The following is a 15,120-nucleotide window of genomic DNA, read 5'->3' as shown; positions in this document are numbered from 1 at the left end:
ACCTGAGTCATGGTTCACTTTCACCGCTCACAAGCACCACATCAAGACGCACTGGAAACACTTTCCTCGAATTTACAAGAGCAATTAGCAGTAATGTGTCGGCTGCTGCTGAATGAAAAAACATAGATTCATTTTTAAAAGCCAAATAAGCAAATGAAAAAGCAATTTTAATGAAGTAGTGACATGATGATATATTTTTTTTTCTGGGTATTACTTTGTCTCTAATAATAGTTGTCTCCTCACCGCTGTCAAAAACTTGACCTTGTGTCGACAACAAGCAACTAAACAAGGTGTTGTACACATGAGGAACGTAGTCAGACACTGGCCACATAAAGCACAATCAATATTAATCAATGTCTTCATTGAATAACAGGGCTGAAATATCAGCTTTCGAAGTATTTTCCCCCGCCATAAAAGACAGTATTTTTTAGGACTTCTCTTTAATCTTTACAAATCAGTCTTTCAATTTCCACTGTAAATCCCTTGACATCATTCATCTAATGAAAATCGATGGAGCAGGGTGGACCAGCGGTCAGAGAGGTTACCCATTAACAGCTGTGCGTCCTGTCAGAAGGAGACAAACAGTAGCTGTCTCTGCTAACTAATTTGTTAGACAAACCACAACTTCTAGTGAGTTCCCATTCTATAACTGATGGATAAAAAATCGGTCACAGAAAATTGGGACAGTAACCCAATTACTGCATATGCACCGGGGAGTTCAATTCCTGGATGGGCAGTAACACACAAAGTGACTCACGATGGTCATTATGCTAGGGATGGTACATTTACAGAGGGGAGAGCTAATTGTTGGAAAATGAAAAGACGGGGGTAAAAGAGACTGAGGAAAAGAGCAGGAGTGTATGTGACGGTGTATCCATGTACGTGTGAGTGCATGCATCTGGGTCAACACCAATCGATAAAGAGCTGTGCCCAGAGCAGTCTTATATCATGAACGTTGATCGTGATTGATTATAAATGAGAAAAAAATGACACACTTAACCATTGCAGCATGCCAGAAAGACCTAAATTCACACAAACACGTACACGTACACACACGCACACACACGCACACACACACACACACACACACACATACACACACACAGACTGTGCAAACAGAACATTTTGCACAGAGAGTAACAAACTAAGGTGTTAACATATGTAAGCACAGAATAATATGTATGTGTGTATGTATGTATGTAAATCCCTTTTACTCTTTGGGTTTAGCTCATGTCCTGCATGCCTCCAGGGTTTAAAGACTGCGTGTCTGTGTCAATTTAAATTGTTCCATTTGCGCTTACAATATTGAAGAGACACAATGCAACTTTGCATCACAAGTCAAACACAGGCATGTTTGAATTGAAGTCACAGAGGCGGCATTTCAGCGGTGTCCAGTGTTAATTATTTGAAACATTTTGGACTGCAACAGGACATTCAGTTACACACTGTATGGACGGGATGGTTTTTAAATTTTCACAATTAAAAAGAGGTTATGCATGTATTCTTAAGATGCACAAATCTATTTAAAATAAGTGTCACTCATCATCTATTGTACAGCCTAACTCAAACAGTGTCTGTCTCAAGCAAATTCAACTATGGGACAATGTTTAGGGCTTTTCCTCGCTGAAAAACAAAATCCTGTCAAAAAGCAACGCCTTTCACAAAAGCTGCCAATTACTGGGTAACACCTTTTTAGATCTTTCAGTCACATACTGTTATTTTAGAGTAAAAACACTCAAGTCTTGCTGGAATAATCACGACAGTGACCATGTATTTAAAGATGGGTGTTGGACACTTTAAAACAAATGATGCTGCAAATTACAGGAAGCAACTGATTGGATTAAAGCCTATCACAGCTCACAAGTTATCTAAACAGGAAACCAGGAAGCTGCGCTAACTTGAAACTGGAAATGAAACTCAACACAGGAAATGCACCAAAAACTCGAGGCCACCTGCACTTCAACACAGACACAATCACACTAAGACAGTACTAGTTCACTGGGGTCAACATTACCATCAGTTTAGCCAACTTAACACAACACAGACAAGATACATAAATAAAAGCATTCATATACTATATATTCCCTTTAGTGCTTTTAGGAATTGGCTTATTTGCTTTTCGCTTTTTAAAATTTTACCCATTTGAAATCAAAATATCAAAGACCTGGCTAAATCTTGTGAATGGTTAGCTGTTGGTAGCGATGAAACGATATCCACAAACCCACACAAGGGCTTTAAAGTGAATGGTTCACGGCCAAGCAGTGCAGCATCAATAAAGCAACATCTACTACAGCTTAAGTACTCCAGCCAGCTTCCTACACACACATCAGCGCTGTGAGAGCAAATTGCAGCACTGCAAAGGAATAACAATGAACGTGATTTTCACCTACCCATTGCCAGAGAGCTTCAAACAACAACCAGATGGAAATTATGTTAAGAAGCCTTTTTAAGTTAAGTGTAACAGAGATATGCACTGCATGTCTGGACTCATGGCAGCTATTTGTGTCCCTTTCCAAGCCTCTAATGACACCCCTCACACACAACATCAGACCCCCTAAGACCACTTCGTGAAACAACAACAAAGGGCCTGACAGGCGCTTCAGTGAGACTCTCAACGCTGAATACTAATGCTACAGTCCACACATACCCAAACACACACACACACACACACACACACACACACACACACACTTATAAGCTCACAGATGGAGGGCTCTTCTTAACCAAAGAAGTGAAAACTCTCTGAGAACAGGACACAGAGCCAGATTAACACTCTCTGCACAAGTGCAGGAATAACTGGGACAAAACACAGTCTAGCAGTAACACTGAACAGCCAGTCATTATTAGTTATGTCTTGGACTGGGCACAGGCACCAACTATATTGTTTTTTTTTAACTGGAGCCCAGATCTGTGTGTATAATATATCATACTGTGACAGTAAAACAAACTGTACTTGGCTGGGCGTGTTGCCCAGTGAAATAGTGCATAGTGTGTGTATTGTGTGACAGTTAATGTACAGTGAGTCAATCGTTGCTAAATAAGCTTTGTTTAAGCCCCCTATGCATAGCAGAATATACCGTTTTCTGTAAATTCCACTGCTTAAATACACAGCTATGTAGCAAAGACATTGATTCAATTAAACACATTATTGACTACGGCTCATTTGACCAAAAGTAACTTACTGACTTGTGCCAGCAGGAACCAAGAAACAGTTTTAAAGCCTATCCTATATTATCTGGTCATTTTGATTCAAAAAGTATTCAATCTAAAACAGTGTTTAAAAAAAAATAAGCAAACCTTTTATTTGCTCTTTATTTTTGACTCAAACTAAAACCTGAGATCTCAGTTTTTTAACTAATTTTGAGAGAAACCTACAGTTAAGTTCTTTTGTATTAAAGCTGAGAATATCTCTCAGGGTTTTTTTCATGGCATATTCTAAGCCACTTTCTAAGCCTTACTTTGGCTATGTGATCCACATTGTATTTCTACTAGCCCTGGGTTAAATGCCCCTTTGGAACAATGTTGGCTAATGTTCATACATTCTAGCATGACCCATGACTACTCTAACAGCAAGCAGCAACGTTGAAATGTCTTCATTCACCATTGGTAGGGTAGGGTTTATATGTAAGAAGCCCTCAAGCAGACCTCACAACGTTACCATTCATCTTCTCCACCATGGGGAAACAAGGCACTACACTTGTTTTTGCTTTTCACTAGATTGAGAATTAAAATTACCCAGACATGGTTTGAAAGCTACTGGGTACATCATACATTTATCACTGTAGCGCAAATGCTGTTTCAGTTACATGCATGTGAAAGGAAAATGTTGAAACCATTTACACCATACTCCGCAAGGTATAGTTAATAAAAACACTGATTTGGGTTGTCTAACCTAGTTTGTTAAGAAGTGTTAGTTGTTATAATGTTATGGTCCATTTGATAGATTTTGTAAATCGTTTAAGCTATGCTAAACGTTTCATGTATGTGAATGAAGAATGCTAAAAAAATGTAAGCGCCATACTCTTTTGCAACAAAGTAACGTAGCAAAAGTGTTTCATTCCCTTCCTTTCCTCAGCCTCTCATGGTTAAGTAACAGCTCTCTCTCTTGCTTTTAATTCAGGGTTAGTGTTAGTGACCACAACCTTTTCAATAAACAACTGTATAGTGTACACTGGATACAGCATAATGATTTCGTTCTTACAGGCACTTCTCCGGTTCATCTATTGCCATACGTTATCTCCTAAACAAGTCGTTTACTAAATTACTGTAAGTAATCTCGGAACTGAAACAGAAAAGATAAGAGATGAGTCTCTATGGAATCAGAGAGACAATCGGAGATAACAGGATGATCGTGCAGGAAATAAGCTACGGACAGACATGAAGGAACAAATCTTCACTTGAGGAAGAGGGCTTCCTCAAGTTTGAGGGTTTCCAGGATGTGGTCGTGCCTGTTTCTGTGTGTATGTGAACTTGTAAGTGACAAAAAAAAGCCACCGAGCATATCATTGTAATCCTTTCCCAGCATGAAGCAGCCTGTTTTAGTATTTTGTACCACAGGACTCTCGGAGACCACACAGTGAGGATTACTGGCTAACAGGCCAATGGGCTTATGGTTCAGAATAAAATTAAAATCTGTGCTTAGGGAAGCTAAGGTGTAAGCTTTTGTTTTGGATTTTATCCAAAATAAAAAGAGACCATAATTTGAAAATGGTGTATAATAAATGCAAAGTGGCTTTTTTTGCAGTTTTACACATAAATTGCTGGATCGGTTGCTGGAATATTTATATTACATCTGCATGCTGCCTCTTTTGGTGGCATTGGATTTGCATGCCAGGTTGGTCAATGTGCATCATTAACATCATCAGTCAATCAAACATTAGTGTGACTATGGGAGCTACCCATAATTATTGATGTTATGTTGCCGATAATTAGCTCAATGAGAAGTTTAAAGCATGCTCCTAAATGCAGGGTTTGAGTCTGAGCAGAAAGAGATTAGATTAGTGATTTACATCACTGCACGACAGTCACTCACACTGACAGCTAGCTATGTTTAGAACACCTACTTTCCAAAACACACCCCAGCAGCGCTAGCTAGTTAGCTTGCTTGTTATCCTTGTTATCCGCGCCCTAAAAGACTAGAAGGCATATTAAGGCATATCTCTTAGGACCGTTGTACTAAGAGACTGAATCTCTTCCCAATGTTAGCTTATAGCATTAACTAGCTCTGCTCTCCCTCACACTGAGAAGAGCAGTGTGTTAATCACATGTCTATTTCCGGAAACTAGTTCATAAGCCTGCAGTATTTAGACAGCAGGAGGAAGGGAGGCGTCACGCAGGAAGAAAACTGCTGGTGACAGCAAACATATCTGAGTGAGACAGTGATTCCCTTTTTATTTAGATAGTACTTTTTTCCCATCTGTGCAATTTTCGGCTAACTTGACATCGCCATACTCAAATTCTAGTCAGAATCTGAGTCTGATACTGCTCTTTTGGGCTGTGATTATGGGGTGTGTTTCTACCGACCCAGGAAAGAAAATGCCTCTGCGCTCAATTGGATAGAACTACAACCAATAAGAGCTGCATTCCGTATGAAGGACAGCAAAAACATCTGTCCGATTGACAAATGCCTTGATCCCGGTTCTCTGTTCCTCTTTTAAAATGAGTGTGCTGTCAATATCTTCTATAACAAACGTGATGGAGGAATCTACACATCTCAATTCTCCAGCGACAGCCATCTTCGTTGTAAACAAATTCAACCCAAGCACTCTTTGGTGACATGGTTGATTACGTTACTGTTGATCATCTGTGCATCATCGTGTAAAGCCCGCTCAGACATTTGATTGGTCCGAACAGCTCTGGCTTGAGCATAGTTCTCAAATATTGTGGGCGGGGCTAATTTTCTTTGGTTTCAAAGGGATTTCATGGATTCTCATAGTTTGGACGACATGACCTGAATAAGTAGTCATAGTAGACATGCTAACAAGCTTTACATTTTATTTATTTCAGTCTCTGCTTGTGTACATGTTACCACTACATAAACAAAATCCCTCCCAGTAAATTCCTCAAAGTGATTACAAATCGTATTGCCTTACTTGAGAAGATCGTCTACTGCCTTGGATATGTTCCAACACTCAACCCTTGTCACTTTAACCTCTATAACCCTAACTTACCTAGTTTTGATCATTCACCCAAAAACTATGTGTTAACCTCAAGCTAACCTTAAAAAAAAAACTCCCCTCAGATTCTGTTACACAGCCTGTGCCGTTTAGCACATTCCAGGAATTACTTTGTGATGAAGTGTTGTAACCTACTGTTTGGTCTTTCCTCTTTTGCCCTTGTTACCAACCTTATCTTCTTCTGATTCACTTACTGATTTCTAGTATTGTATTCACCAAACAGCCTTTCAACAACCTGCATGGACATCCTTGATGCAGCAGTAACTGCGTAGTTATTTTTTACAGTTGAAAAACATGAGAGCTGCAGCCTAGAGGTGTGCTCAGGATTGTCTTTATTAATCCTGCTCTACTGCCGGACCTGCCTCATCCCAAAGGGAGATATTTTGTGAGGCGATGGGAACTTGACGTGGATAAAAGAATATTAAGGATCATGTCCTCCATTCTTTGACAGTAGTGAGTCGTTCCTCATAGACAAGATTCTAAGCAGATGGTTGAACCTCAACCACAAATCACAATTCTTGACACTCAAAGAATGACAAGAATGACCTCACTTCCTAAAAATGCCACCTGATGTTAGGTTAAAAGTAGAATACACACACACACACACATTCTGTAACCCCTAAAGCCCAAGAAGCATTCAGCCATTCCACTCTGAAGCTGGAATGTGATAAAGAGACTTCATCTTTTCACCACCTAAACACAGCACTGCGGAAACGACAGCACTTAGGAAATGAAGCCCTGACATCAGAGGTCAGACTCTATCCTGACTCCTGAACCTTTTTTTGGGGGGGGGGGTTTATTGTCAAAATAAAAATGAAAGCAATTTAACTCTCTTTTGTTCCTTCAAAAACTTTGATATTTTTAAAGAAATATTCTCTTCAAAGGCAGTTTTTTCTTAAATATGTCCTGTTCCTGGCATTTTTTAGCTGCATTTTCAAAGTCTGTGTTTGTGTCATTGTTGTAAACAAAGTATTTGTGCTAGCAGGTAGTTCGTCCTTTGCTTTTGTGTTAAATGAATGACTTCTGTTGCACAGTACAACAATGGTTGGTGGATGTTGCAGACAATAGCGGGTGGGTGGGGTATTGGTATTGCTGCGTTTCCTGCATCCCTTCAGATATCTTCCTCTCTGGAACACAAATACCAAAATACTTTGATGGAAGATGGAATGTGACAAAAAATAGCCTACTTCAGGCATTCTTTTTTTTCCTTGTCATTTTCAAAGTGACATGAGTCTCAACATAATATGTCAATAAAAAAACCTTGTTCTCTTGTGGCCCGCCCACCCTTCAATAGCATTCACACACTACTATTTGCCATGTGTCCATGCTTACAATAGGTAACCTAACCCGATTTGTTCAGGTCCTGTCCCCTGACTAATCGGCTATCCTAACCTTAACCACTCAACGTCAATGCCTAACACCAACCAATCGAGCTGCTTCGTAGGGCGGGATTTGCCTAGAAGCTACGTGGGATCCATGATAAGGCACCAGTGCCAGAATTCATTCCAAACAAAAATGGCATGCTGCTTTACAATGACATATTTATTGAAATGCATGACTGTTGAAGAGTTAACCGCTCATTCATAGCATTTGGGTCTAGTAAAAATATAATTGGCGATTGGATATAGCATGTTCGTCACTCCTGATCAGGACTAATAAACACGTCATTTGCAGACACTGTATATAAGGTATAAACTGTTGAGTTTTAAGAAGTTTAAATGTCTGAAGGAGCCAGGTTAGAAAATTATGCATACCTCTGTCCCCCATTCCCCCCCTCTTTTCCTTTGAATGTAAAGAACCACAGGTGAAGTCTGACATTTAACATATGGAAAGGGGCTTCCTGCAACGCAACGCAAAAGGTGGTCTACTGTCTCCTGTCCCCTGGGGTCTTAGTCTAGGCTAAGACAAGACAATGCTGATTAAACTGTTGATGTTAGAGTTTCACATTTACACGACAGAACCTTTTGCTCTGCAACCAAAAGCAACCCCCAAATGTGCAGAAGGCAGGTTCTCATTGGACAGCAAAGATGCGCTGCATGTTGTCATGACGATTGCGGACCAATGAGAATAGATTTGACTGTGCCAGGTGAAAAGGAACCGCCCCCAGGTGCAGGGCATAAATTAGTGTGTTCTAGTGGTATTCAGGACTGGTTCCACGTCGCCATCATGGGGGAAGCATGGACCCAGTCCGCTGTCAGCTGCAGTGTTATCATGTCTGTTTTGTGTCTTATTATTGTCTTTGTCTTGTCATCGTCATCATTCTGTTGCATTAAACCTTTTCTTAATTCTCAATTCAACCCTCAGCCTCCTTTTCCTCAGAGATCCAAACGAACGCGAAGTTAGTTAAGAAATTCTAACATAACCTAATATCCGTGACGTCATCTATAGGTTTCTGTAAATCCAAAAAAACAAAACAAAGTGGTTGCCTCAGCCGATTGACTCACTTTTGGAGCTGGCCTGAAGTGGCCACTCAATGAACTGCAGTTAATGGTACTTTTACATTTCCTTCATTTTTCAGCACCGCTTGGATATTTGACTGAATTATGAAGTAAAGACAAGATGACAACTCAGTTGGATTATCAAAACCATCTCTAACTGGATACCCAATGATAGCATTCACTTCCATGACTCAGGTATACTGTATTTCCTTTTTCCTATGACATTATGAGTTTTATTAAGAATCCAAACGTCTGAGTTTATGATAAAAGAATTTATGCACGTTTGAAAAATGTCTTCATCTCTTTATATGTGCTCTTCTTATACCGTGTCAAGGTGACTTATTTTTGCTGCATTCTCAAAGAAGTTATAAGAAATAAACAAGGAGCCCTTAGGCAGACATACACACACACACACACACACACACACACGCACACACACACACACACACAACTTTGTCACTTTGAGCTGTCATCCATTCCTACGGGCCAATCAAAAATAGCCACAAAATGTTATTCATAGCCCAAAGAACTACTTCAAATTCTAGCCACTTTAGACAAACATGAGGAGGCTTTGTTTAAATGCTGTGAAAAAATAATTGTCAAGGCTCAGTTTGATAGCTGGCCCGAGGGGCATTCATATGATTTTAAATGACAAACACCAAAGCCACATTTTTTTTCCGTTCCTATTCATGTTATCCAGTCATTGTCAGCTGACACACTCGTTACATCTATAAACTGGTAAATCAAAATCGTGGGAATTGCAGCTTTTTGAAGGGAGCCGGATCCTTTGGCTCTGTTCCATCTTTTTTTTTTTTTTAAGGGTGCATGGGTTATTGGGTGCATCAGCGAAACAATCACAAGGATAATAGAGATCCAACAAATACGTCATTTTGCATGTGTGCTCTAGTTTTAGCAGCTCTAAATCACACTTATTACCAGACCTAATGACAATGATCTGCATTGTACACATTACACAGGGGGACACCATATCCCTCTGGTTTGTCAGTGAATTTACACTCTGTATGAAATGTATTATGTAAATAAAGTTGCCTTCAATGCAATTCATGCAACACTCAACTGGCACAATAAAAACAAGTATACTGTAGGATAAAAAAAAAAAAAAACGTCCCTCACTAAGTTCGCAAACGTCAATTGTATGAATGACATTAGTGTCCATGTGAACAACGCTGATATGACTGTAATGTTTGGGACTTCATCCAATAACACAAGGCGGAGTATCGTTCTCTTCCTGGAAGATAGCCAGTGGAGGCCAATCAACACATCGGCCATTGAAAGGCCATGAGCCAGTTAACGTCAACAACACTTTGAGCTGTGTGAGGCTGAACAGACTTCCTACTAGCACCCTCCTCCACCTCCCCCTGTCCCATTTTCCTCACTCGCCTTATATTCCCCACTCCACCTACCACCATCACACACACACACACGTGCACAAACACACACACCTGCACCGCCCTTTATCTCTCCTTGTACTCATTGTTTCTCGTCATCAAGTCGATCTCTCTCATCCCGTCTCCCCTTCAGTACCTCATTCCCATTTCCACCTCCTTTGTACTCTTGGCTCACCGATTTCACATCATAAACCACATTAGGTGTGTGTATGCTTTATGGGAAGAGGGAGAGGTTCGGAGGAAGAAGATCATTGATAAGTTTGTTGTTCCTGTCAATGTTCCCACAGTCCACGCTGCTGAGAGAGGTGGGGACGGAAAATGCACTTCAACCAGACACACACACACACACACACACACACTGCACAACGCACGACAAACCTTGAGCAACACTAACAGACACTGACTGTCTTTGTGGGGGAGGGGGGGGTGGTGTCAGTGTGGCAGAAACCTCCTGTCATTGACTATATAATCAAATGCAGAGCTGGCTGTGATATTTGTGTCCCCTGGCTCAGCAGAGGTATTGGCAAACACTCTGAATTGGCAGTTTGCTGCTTCGGTTCGTTATTTCCAGAATCAGCTAGTAATGTCGAGTGGTTACCAAACACAACAGTGCACACACGGATGATGAGCTATTCTAAATACAGTGCGGACAATAAAAAAAAGGCTTACACCTCCACCACTTCTTTGTTTACAACCTCGACTTTGAATCAAATCGGAGCAGAATCTCATCAGTGGCTTCACTATGGAGCTTTTTGTGCCTTTTTTTTACTGATTTTATCATTGCTCCAAAAATCTACCTGAAGAGGTGATTTAACACAGATTGAACTCTGTGAAATGAGGCATGTTGTTTGAAAAGATGAAGAAGAACCGATCTGAAGCTATGGTTTTGATGCTGCCTTTGCCTCTTCTTGACAGGTGGATGTGTTTGCCTGGCGTAAGGCCGCTGCTGTCGGGCGGCTGTGGCTCAGTGGTAGAGCGGTTGCCTGCCAATTGGAAGGTTGTTGGTTCGATCCCCGCCCCTGCAGTCATTGTCAAAGTGTCCTTGGGCAAGACACTGAACCCCGAGTTGCCCCCGGTGCTGCGCATCGGAGTTTGAATGTGTGTGAATGTTTATCTGATGAGCATGTGGCACCTTGTACAGCAGCCCCGTCCACAGTGTATGAATGTGTGTGAATGGTGAATGTTCCCTGTAGATGTAAAAGCGCTTTGAGCAGTTGTTAAGACTGGAAAAGCGCTATATAAATACAGCACATTTACATTTGCTGTGTAAACTGTGTGCAAAATAAATAAAAGCTGTCACGTGAACACATCTCGGAGCAACTGTAAGAAGGTTCAAAGAGACACACTTGATTTCTGGAGCTTGCATTATTCCTTCGATATTGGGCTAGTCAGCTGCACTGAAGGAAAGACTCTAACTCTACAGTGACGTAAAATCAATCAGCATGATTGGGCGTGATGGGATAACAGGGTCAGGGTACCTTGTCCAGGGTCGTCCTGCCCCCATAGCATTTGGTTGGGTGTTTTGTATTTAACCGTACTATTTCTGCACAATAAGTATGCATGTTGTTCACAGTGGATTTAATCACTTGACCCAATATGGGTTAGCTATCAGGAAATGGTTTTTACATTAAGCTACAGAGAAAAGGATGATTTGATCTTTTTGTCTAAACTAAGACATGTCTCTGATATTCTGATCCCGCACCAAGTGGACAAAAAGAAACACCCATCGGCAAATCACATCCAACACGGCAATGTCAACCCCCTCGTTGAACATGACCAACGTCGAAATCTGCGCTCAAGGAATTGCAAGTTGCTTGCACAGCTACACGCAAGGAGAAAGGTTGAAAATTCACCAAAAGCAAATCTGGAGTGAAAACCACTGAAGTGTGGCTTCATGGTGGTTAGCTCTGAAGATGTGGCAGCTCTCTCTTGGGTTTGATCGACTGCTACACTGTGACACACACCCTGACTGCTTCTAAAGTTCACCTTTCTGAAATGTTAACATGTCTATGTAATATTCAAAATGCAACCAATGAGTGCTTTCCATAAGGGTGGGGTTGTGATGATGAGTTGGCCATGTGTTAAGGTTGCATCAAGGTTTTTTTTTACATGAGCAATAGTATATTAAATGCTACACAATGAGCCAATCTGATACCAAACGGATGGGTAAATAAAGCGGACAAAACCAATGTGAGTAATCAGCAATCATCAACAGTATACTGTCACAAGTGGTGTTTGGGCTCTGCCAATTTCTTTATTATGGGGATGATGAAAACCAGGTTAAGGTCATTGCTATATCTAGGTTAAAGTGATGCAGAGGAGGAGGAGGGGCACATAGGCACAGAGAGAGAGAGAGAAATAGACACTACTGCAGCAAGCAGTCTGGTCCACTAACCTCCTCTGAGTCTCTCCTTCAGAAGAAGAGGGTGCAGTATCCTGTGTCCTCACTACTTTAAAGCCAATCAGTGTAATTACAGGCTCGCTCACTGTTAACCAGCACACACAAAGAAAAAGCAGCACACACACACACACACACACACACACACACTCACCACTTGAGTTTTCTTTTCTCTAGGAACTTACACATTTGTGTTATGTTTCGAGCGTTACTTTTGTTTTAACTCAATCTACCTGCGTGAGGACAGTAGCAAAATCGCTGATCCTCCGGAGCTCCCCGAGGAACGTCCACGGCTAATAACCGGGATTAGGTTGGAACGGTGGAGGCGAAACCGACCTGCTGACCGTTACTTCTTCTTCTTTTACTTCAGCGTTTACCTCGAAAGAAAAAAAGACGTGGACGCGGCGGCCGGCGGGACGTCAGAGAAACAAACGGAGAGGAGAAGTAGAAGACCGGATACTCGCGTGCTCCCAACAGCTGTAACGGTAACGGCAGGCTCTGACTGGGATGACATTGAGCTCCTTTTACGCGCCAGCTTTTCCAACCGGCGGTCCCTCCTCCCTATCCTCTTCTTCTTCTCTCCCCTACACTCCTCTCTCTCTCTCTCTCTCTCTCTCTCTCTCTCTTTTAAGGCACGCGCGCTGAATAATGCAGGGCTCGCGAGGTCCCGGGAGTGTTTTCTGTCCCGTTCCAGAGACAATCAGAGAGCGAGCTGGCAGCGCGAGCTCCAGCCAAGCACAATGAGGCCGGCCCGGATGGATCAGGTTACCAGTACTGCCTTTCATTCATTTATTCAGCTGCAAAACAATCTGACTGCAGCCCAGCCAGCCCCCCCCCGTCTCCCCCTCTCCGTCTCCCTCCTCTGTCCCCCACCTCCAGCTCTACCTCCCCTTAGTCAAATGTGCTCAGGTGGCATTTTTAGAGGAACAACAAACTCAGAACACTCCAGAACAGGCGGTGGCGGTAACTAAGTAAGCTAACCCACATATACTCCATTTACTCTATTACACAATAGTCTAAGCCTGATATTTAATAGTACATTATATTTAAATAATTTTTTTTTTTTTTATATTTGTGCCGCTTCCTGCTGCTCCGTTATGCATCAAAGGGGCACTCGACTGGACCGAATATACACATAAAGTCCAGTTTACTATCAACTTGCATCTTGGGAAGTGTAGGATTTCAGTGTTTTGGGGTCTGACTCGGGGTAAAGGTCAGATACCTCTGCCTCTGCTGCACATATTTTGACCATTTAGTGTTTAATCTGTCTTTCTCAAGGCCCCCAGCTTTATGGAAGTGCGATACTAAATGGCTAGAGTAGCCTACCCCTTTAAGAGTGAAATATTGTGCCATTTAACCAATTACATTGACTGTTTTTATAGCTTCTTTTAAGTAAGATTTTACTTACAAGACATCATCCGTTATTATGATATGGTGAAACGTTCATTGATGTCATAGTGTTATTAATAATAACACTCAGGGCCAAGGCGGAATTCTGCATAATTAGTAGGTTTACTGTTAAATACTTTAGTACATGATGCTCACAATACTTACTTTTACTTGAATACTACTTTTAAAAAATAGTATTACGTAATTAAATTATCTGACTTCTTTTTCCACAATTGAGAAAAAGAGAAAATTTAGGACACAACTCAATATTTAAGAAAACATAAATACAATATTAAAATTGTTACCATAGATTAAAATGAATACAAGGACAGTAAAAGTAAAGACTCATTAGTTCCCTTTAGAAATAGTAGAGTGATATAGAAGATATAAAACACAAAGTAGAAGTATAGAAGAACAATGTAACAAAGTGTGAGGTAAAATTAAATTTACTGAGTGCAATAAACATACAATGGGTAGCCATAAAATATTATAGAGACACTGTAGCGGAACATGTCAGCACACTAAAAAGAAACAATGTGACTGAAGCCCCCCCCCCCAGCAGATGTAAATAAACAGTCTGGAAGCACGTACAGTACACTCTGCAGGAGCCTGAAGTCCAACATGAAACCCAATGATTCTCACTTTAAGCAAACACATTAACACTAACCTCTGCTCCAAATACTTACTTGATTTTGATTATTGGCATTGTTGCTAAGGGGAACTAAGCTGTCTGACACTCTGGACCACCATGCTCTCTTATTTCAAGAATTCTAGGAAATATTTGGGGATTGTAATTTCCTGATATGTCCACTTTCCCTAAAGCTACGTGTACATGTATTTTAAATTATTAGCCTGATTTTCATCTACTCTAACAATGCACTATGGCAAGACTTGAATGGCACAGATGTTTCCAGTGGAGAGATCGTACCTGCCCACATTGGGCAGTGGTGGCCTAAAGGGTAAAAAAGACTGGGCAGCTTCCAAGAGTGAATGTGTAACTGTGTGAATCTGTCGTCGTTGCAAATGAGAATTTGTTCTCAATTGACCTAACTGGATAAATAAAAGTTAAATTTAAAAAAATAAACTCTTAGCACTATGGTTGTCTTGTTGTTAGTATAATCTCTGTATCATCTTTTTTACCTCTGCTTTTCCTACTAAAGTATTTAATAAAAAACAAAAAACAGAACATTCTGACACAAGTTCATGAAGTAGACAAACAAAAATTGTTGCTTAGAAGCCTGTAATTCCAGCCTCCTAACTGCATAACAGCATCACGAAAGCGTTCCTGGCCGGTAGTGAACTGGTGTAGC

General features: G+C 41.0%; 1 protein-coding gene across 3 annotated transcripts in view; it reads right to left on the bottom strand.

The window, feature by feature from the left end:
- LOC117959560 (A-kinase anchor protein 2) overlaps nucleotides 1–15,120 on the bottom strand; it is an 84,890-nt gene that overhangs the window by 14,665 nt on the left and 55,105 nt on the right. The gene's annotated exons all lie outside the window — the stretch shown is intronic.

The sequence above is a fragment of the Etheostoma cragini genome, chromosome 16 (genome assembly GCF_013103735.1).
Source record: "Etheostoma cragini isolate CJK2018 chromosome 16, CSU_Ecrag_1.0, whole genome shotgun sequence".
Taxonomy (NCBI): Eukaryota; Metazoa; Chordata; class Actinopteri; order Perciformes; family Percidae; genus Etheostoma; species Etheostoma cragini.
Note: the sequence above shows the minus strand (reverse complement) of the source record. Positions and strands in the feature narration are given on the sequence as shown.